Below are 7,922 nucleotides of genomic sequence, written 5' to 3' on the forward strand. Positions count from 1 at the left end.
AAAAGAAGGAGTTGCCTGGAGGAGGGAGATGGCCCCTGAGGCAGGGCTGGGAGGGGAGGAAGGAGGGAAGAGCGGGGCCTGGGTCCGGGGATGGGGGTCTCCGGAGTGGCTCTGAGAGAGCACATCAGAGCAAGGTCATTTGGAGAGAACAGAGAAGGTAGAGGTGGACCGGCAGAGAGGGAAAGACAAGCAGAAACACGAAACAGACAAGAGACAGAAACAAGACAGGGATGGGGATACGGTTGCCAGATGTAGCATATAAAAATACAGTATGTCCGGTGACCTTTGAATTTCAGATTAAAAAAACATTTCCTTAAGGATAAATATGTCCCGTGCAATGTTGGAGCTATACTTACACTAAATATTAGCTGTTGCTTATCTAAAATCCAAAGGTAGCTGGGCATCCTGGATTTTATCCGGCAACCTTAGAAGGAAGAGAACACAGAGATCTGAGGGGCATCAGTGACGCCAGGACAACTAGTCAGAGAAGTCAGGTCGTCTGGGTCCACTTTCTGGAATCCTAAAGCCGGTGTGCTTGGCTCAGCGCCCCCCTCTCTCCCCGGGTCCCCTTCTCTCTGCCCCTGGGGCTCCCTCTTCTCTGCGTCAGTCTCCCCAGATCTCTGCCTCTCAGACCCCTCTCTTTTCCACTCCTTTTCCCTCTCCTGCAGTCTCTCCGTTCCCTCCATTCCTCTTCCCCCTTCAGTCTTGCTCAACCCTCAGGCATCTGCCTCAGACATCAAAGGTGATTGACCCACCAGGTCACCCTTCCCCAAGTTAAGTGGGCTTCGGGGCAAGTGACAGGCAGGTGGGGAGTGCATTCAGGGACACTACTGTTTTCCTCAGTCAGGGCTGTTGAAGCTTGGGGCTGGGAGGGGGAAGAGACAGTCTACTGGAAAAACTCTCCATCAGCAGGCCAGGCCTTGGTGAGTCTGGCAAGTACAGACCTCCCCAGGGTCCCCTCCATCCTCCTATCCCCAACTGTGACTTAGTCTTTCTAAAGTGTCCTCTCCACCAAAACGCCCCATTGCAGCATTCTGGAGAGAGCTCGGCCACATGGTTTCTGGCCCCCTTGCCCTTGCCTCTGTCTCTCTCTCTGCCTCAGTTTACCTTCAGTACCTCTCTGGGTGTCTGTCTCATCACATCTGCCTCCTTCCATCGCTCTTTTTCTCCCCCCCACCTCTTTTTTTTTTTTTTTTTTAAACTTCATCTCCTTGTATCCCTCCAGGGCTCTGCCTCTCTGCTCGCTTCCGCTGGGGGGGGGGGGATCTCTGCGTACCTCTCTGAATCACTTTCTGTTTCTGCCCGCCTCCGCATCTCCTTCTCCCTGTGTACCCATTATCGCTGAGTGGCAGCGAACAGAATCCACTCCGGCCAGTGTAAACTTATTAGGGGACACAGAGCCTGTATGAAGAAACTCTCCAGGCTGAGCCTTCAAGGCACTTCCAAATCTACCCTCCAGAAATAGCCGCCCAGGAACTGCTGGTCCTCCTGCAAGATCAGGAAGCCAGCCGCTGGGCTCCGCAAGGGCACCAGCCCTGGGAGCCGGTGGAGGCAGGGGCGGCGGCCTCGCGGCTACCTCCCTCCCCGCAGACTTTAGTTAGAAATTCAAGCTTCCCGCGAAGGCATCTGATTGGTGGACCCTAAACGTACTTCCGGAACGGCCAACCACAAGGTATTCTGGGAAGTGTAGTTTTTTTTTTTTGGCTTGCCAGTCTGCGGTCGCAGGAATGCGCTGCGGAAGACTGGGACAGACGCTACGCGGAAGAGATGTTGGGGGGACCCGTTTTCTCCCCATTATCGCACGCCCTCTTTCTCTGTCCACCTCTCTTTCTATGTGCATGTGTTTCCCACCTTCAGTCTTTCAGTTTGTCTCTATTTTTCTCTTTTTTGCCTCTTTTTCACCGTCCGGTTGTATTTCAGTCCTTCCACCTCTATGGCCTTCTCTGTCTTCTTTCTTCGCCACTGGCCGTGCCAAGCCCCACTGCGTTCCTGCCTCATCCCCACCTTTATCCCCAGTTCCAGCTCCAGTGTTGAGCAGAGTCTCCCTCCTGGCCCTCACCCCATTCTCAGCTGGACTGGAAGCTGAGAGTTCTAAAGCAGGGAATATATGGATGTCCCTGGTTCCAGGAACAAGCTAGGAAGAGAACCCAGGCTCTGACCTTACTCAGCTGCTCTCCCTGCAGGTGGGCAACGTGAACCACAAGTTGGGTGAGTTCCTGGCCAGGGCTGAAGTGGCCCCAGAGGTTTAGGGACAGAGCTAGACCCTCTGTTGGCCAGATATAATTGAACACTCCTGGCAGCTGTGGCCACGGCCACCTGCTCCCATCTGCACTATTCTTTCTCTGACCCAGTCATCCCAGAACCACCGGGAAATGGAGCTGCATCTTTCTCAGGAAGCACATGGTCATTCAAAAGGTATTAAGTGTCTGCTATATGACAGGCACTGTTCTAGACATTGAGTAACAAAAAGAGACAATTCTTCCTATCCTGGGGACCTTATACATTATGGGGGGCGGGGGGGGGGGAGAGATGGACAATAAACAAGATAAATAAGTAAATCACACAGTACACTAGGTGATAATACACATCATAAAGAAACATGAAGCAGAGAAGGGAAACTGAGAATTCTGGGAGAAAGAGGCATTGCAATTTTCAATAAGGTGAATGGTGAGACTTTACTGGAAATATGACATGTGAGTACATACCCGAAAGACGTGGCGGTGGGCATGTGGGTACCTGGGGAAAGAGCATTCCAGGCAGAGAAAACAGCAAGTGCAAAGGGCCTAGGGTGGGATGTCCCTGGAGTATGTGTGGAATAGCAAGGAGGCCAGGGTGGCTGGAACAGAGTGAACGAGGAAAGGGTGGGAGGAAATGGGGTCAGAAAAGAGAGAAAAGGGGCCATATTATTTAGGATCTTGGGGGCTAGTGTAGGACTTCTACTTTTCCTCCTAGTGAGATAAAAGCCATGGGAGGTTTCTAAGCAGACAGATGTGAGCCGACTCAGGTTTTAACAAGATCCCTTTGGCGGGGGGGGGGGGGGGGGGGGGGGCTAGAGAGTAAACAAGGAGCCTAGGGAGAGAGTGACTGAAGTAATCCAAGAAGATGATGATGGTGACTGAACCAGATGGTGACTGTGGAGGCAGAAAGGAGTAGTCAAACACTGATAGAACATGAAGGCAGCACTGTTAGCATTGACTGGCAGACAGGATGTGGGGAGTGAAAGAGAAACGAAAGTCAGGGATGACTCCAACTTACATGAAACTCTTAGCGCCGGAGTTTGGTTCCAATTAAGATTAGAAATTCAGAATCAGGCTAAGGCTAAGCTTAAGGATCAGTAGCAATCAGTATTGGTGGAGTTTGGTTTGGGGTTGAAGACAGGGTTAAGATTCAGGGTACAGGATGGGGCACCTGGGTGGCTCAGTCGGTTGATTTGACTGACTCTTGATTTCAGCTTAAGTCAAGATCCCAGGGTCGTGGGATGAAGCCCTGAGTCGGGCTCTGTGCTGGGCATGAAGCCTGCTTAAGATTCTCTGTCCCTCTCCCTTGTCTCTCTCTCTCTCTCTCTCTCTCTCTCTCTCTCTCTCTCGTTGAAAAAAAAAATTCAGGTAAAGGTGACAACCAGCCTAGTGTTTGGGTTATGGCTATGGTTGGGGTTAAGGCTGAGTACACAGGACCTGGGTAAAGACTGGGTATAGAGTTAAGACAGCTAGAATCAAAATCAAGGCTAGGATTGTAGCTAAAATCAGGGCTGGATTTGGATCTAGGGCTGGATTGGGACTGACACAGAGATCAAGGTCAGCGTGAATCTCTGCTTAGGACCAGGATTAAGGTTCAGACTTGTGATATAAGTGGGTCATAATCATCAGACTTAAGAGTAGTATCAGGGCCAAGGTCATTAGAGAGAGAATTAGGCCAAGACAGTGTTGGGTTCAAGGACAGATTCAAATTTGGGTTTATACCAGAAACAGAGCTAGGGATTTACCTGAGGTCAGAGTCAGGTTAGGTCAAAGGTAGAATTGAGACTAAGACTGGGGTAAGATTACCTTTAAATGTTCACTCAGCTTTTGACAGGATGTGAGTTGGGTCCTAATATGAGAAGACATTGTCCTCCCATTGGAGATGGATATGTGAATTGAAGATTCAGGAATTTTAATGTTGGGGTCTTGTCAGCTTTCTGTAAGAGAAGGTAGGTTGGGCATGGTAGATAGTAAGGTAACTTTAGCTGCTGTAACAAATAAACCCTGACATCTCAATGGCTTAGGACAACAGCAGGTTAGCTCCTGCTCACACAACAGTACAATGTGGGCTCAAAGTAGATGTCCATTTATAGGCTCCACCATCACCAATGCGTGCTGCCCAAGGAAGGGGAAGGGGAAGGTGAAGAAGCCTTCCTGACTTCCTTCTGTCACCTCTGCTAATCTTCTATCTGCGAACACTAATCACTTGCCCCTTACCAGTGATACAGAAGAGGACCCTGGGAGGAGTAGAGTGGAGTAACAGCCCTAGAATTGATGGGGAGAAATATGCGTGGACAGTCTTCAGCCCTGGTGTTGGAGGGCTGAGAAGGGGCATGGCCAAAAATCCAGGTAGATGGCAGAGACTGAGAAGGCAGAGAAACTCGGTGTCGGAGAGAAACAGAGACCCCAGAGAGGAGGGGAGAAGTCAGAGAGAGGGACAAGAGATGCAGAGAAAGGACAGAGACACACAAGAGAGGCAGAGCCAGAGAGATGGGAGATAGAAACCCAGAGAGAGCAGGACGGACGTATCATGAGGGGGTGAGTAGAGACCCAGAGAAAGAGAAAAAGAGAAGCGAAAATACAGAAATCCAGGGAAGGTGGCTGGGGGGCAGACCCCAGAAGCCCCCTCCTCACCTTCCCTGGGTCTACCTTTCACTCCTCTCTTCACTCAGCGATGAATGACCCCCCACTCTGGGTCCTTCTAAGTGATACCGATATGTTGTTGATTTTAGTAAATGAACTGTCATTTCCCTTTCTTTTCTTTCCTTTCCTTTTTTTTTTTTTTTAAGTTTTGTATCTTAGAGGCAGGAGGGAGTCTGCCCAATTCTGACCACCCCCCTTTAAAAACAAAACAAAACAATCATAACGCTTTCCTCTCTTGCTATAGATTCCAGAGATTGGGTGGAACTTTGAGGATGAAGGTAGAAAACAAGCGGCCTTTGGTGAGGGGTATCCCCACATCACCCCAGGTGCCTTTGGCTCTTTTCTCCCCACCGGAAGATTGATCCCTGGAGACGTTTTTCAAATACAGATCACTTGCGGACCAAGAGGGGGTGGGCAGAGGTCTCTGGGTCGGCTTCTGCCTACCCCGCGAGGCCCAGAGATTCATGTGTCCGTAGGGCAAGATGTACTTCGCCAACCTCCCATGGCAAGACCTTTTCGCGGGCAAATAAAGTCTCCAGGACCCACACCCTTCCACAATCTAGTGACTGCTCGAGGCCAGGTGCTAGAAGGGGGGCGGTGCTGGAGTCGGTGGGGGAGAAGGCGTGGCTAGAGCGGGAAGAGAGGGAGGCGTGGTGTGCTGTGGGAGGACTTCGGCACACCCAGCCGTGGAATTGACAGATGGGCGTGGCTTAATGGCCTCACGCCTGGGATTGGAGGGCTGAGGCGTGACCACATAATGTTGGGCGTGGCTGAGGAAAGCAGGCTTCCGGGAGAGGGAAGGTAGCTGTCGCTGTTTAGCCCTGGGATTGGAGGGCTGGGGAGAGGGCGTGGTTCCGGAACCCGGGCCTGCGCGGGCGTCTGAGAGTGGATGCCAGGGTTAACCTTGTAACTAGCCCTGGGGACAGAAGATGCGGAAAGTATCGACGCAGGTCCTCCAAGCGCTCAGGAGTACACGGGTTGGCAAACATAACACCCAGAGGAGGCACAGTGAAGTTGATGGAATGTCACCCAGCAGACACTGTGGAATGACGCACTAGATCGAATAGGCTGCCCTTGAGGAGCCCCTTGCCACGGGCTGGGTGACCCCCGACATGCTCCATCTCCTTGAATCCTCCCTCACAAAGCCTTATGAGGTGGAAGCTGTGATTGCCCCCATTCTACAGACAAGGAAAAGGAGACACAGAGACGCTAAGTAATTTGCCCGAAATCGTCCAGCTAGTGAGCCGTGAGCAAGAGTTGAAGCCGTGCCACCTTCCCGAGCCTATGCTCTCATTTACTAAAACTCAAATACTCCCACGGACCCCAGGAGCAGACACAAGGTAACAAGCAACAAACGCACACAACGCACACCCTGACTGGATCCTCTCCCCATGCCCACCTTGCCAGCTGTGGAACTCCACAACCCAGCCTCCCTGCCTCCCAAGCCTGGGGTCCTCACCTGACCCAGCAATGACAATCCTTGCTTTATTTACCCAGCTTTCTTGGCGCAGCTGGGGTCAAATAACCAAAGTTGCTAGCCACTGAGCCTGAGACCCGTGGAAAGACCTAGCATGGATTTCAGAGTGTCTTTGCCCCCTAAGCTTGAGTTAACTTGGAGGGAGTCCTGGCCTAATAGCTAAGAAGAGAGACTCCGGGTTTGTCACCCTTCCTTTGTCATTGGCTACCTGTGGGATCATGGAAAAGGCAGCCCTCTCTCGTTCTCTCTTTCCCATCTATACCATGGGGGATCGTCAAGGACCTTCCGTCTTGGATTGTGGCAAAGACTGTGCTATCCGTTTATAAAGTACTTAGAACACAGCCTGACACAGACTAAGGGCTCTGTAGGTGCTAGTTATTAGTAGATGTGAGTCTCCATTTCTCTGTCCAAGGGGTGTGACAAACCAGATAGTCTGAACCTGAGCATTCATTGAACCCCCCGAAACTGCACACAAAATTGCATGTGTTTACATACAACTTTTATTAGATTCCCCAGTGGGTCCCCAAAATGGTAAGAGAAGTCCACAGGAAGGCACAAAAAGATGTCTTTCTCTATAGCAAGGGACCCCCAATCACATCACCCTGTCCTGACACCAGGCTTCCCATGTAAAATCCACACTACCCATCCCGGTCTGCAGCGTCCCATTCCACTGGCCAACCCATCAGCCTGACCTTGAGGGGACTCGGATTCAGCCTTGCTGGCTCTCCTTGCCACCCCCCCACCCCCCATCCCTGGCCCTCTCTCTGTTCATCAAACACACCAAATTCTGTCTGGCCTCAGGGACTTTTTACATTTGCTTTTCCTCTTCTTTCCAACTCAGCTTCCTACCTAAAATAGCCACACAACTCACCTCACCCCTCCCCAGAGTCTCTCATGAATATCCCCTTTTAGCGCCTAAAGCTCTTCATTCATTGCTTCCAACATGACTTTATAAAGCGGACGTGTCAGGTGCTCTTTCAGGCAACAGACACAGCAGTAAACAAGACAAAGTCGCTGCCTTCACGGGGGGCTGACCCTCTGAACCTCTTAACTGTTTATTTGCTGGTCTATTGTCTTCCTCCACCACCCCACCCCCAAATAAAATGTTTACTCCCTGAGAACCAGAAGTATTCCTGTCTCCTGCTCTCTAACACACTTTTTTTTTAAGTGTTAAAATGTATCCTAAACAGGATCTGCATACAGTCTCCACCTGTGTTCCAGACATTCCTTGGTAATTACAAAGGGGGGAAGGTATTTATACAGTGGTGAGATCATACGTCTCATCTGACTCTGTACTGACACCGTGGGAACCTGCTTGGGAGTCTCTCTCTGCCCCCCCCCCCACTTGCATTCTCTCTCTCTCTCAAAAATAATAAACAAACTTTAAAAATATATGTATATATATGCTTGAATTTCAAATTTGAACGTGCGAAGTTTGAACACTTGAAATTTGAATGTTTGATAGTATTAAGAAATTATGATTAATATTTAGACATCCTATTGTGTGGCGGTACGTCAAAAACAACCTTATTTAGAGCCGCATACTCTAGTGTGAGTAGTTGAAA

Source organism: Lynx rufus, unplaced genomic scaffold (assembly GCF_022079265.1).
Source record: "Lynx rufus isolate CCGP_SWC_20201006 ecotype Redwood Valley unplaced genomic scaffold, mLynRuf1.p SCAF_16, whole genome shotgun sequence".
In the NCBI taxonomy this organism is placed as follows: Eukaryota; Metazoa; Chordata; class Mammalia; order Carnivora; family Felidae; genus Lynx; species Lynx rufus.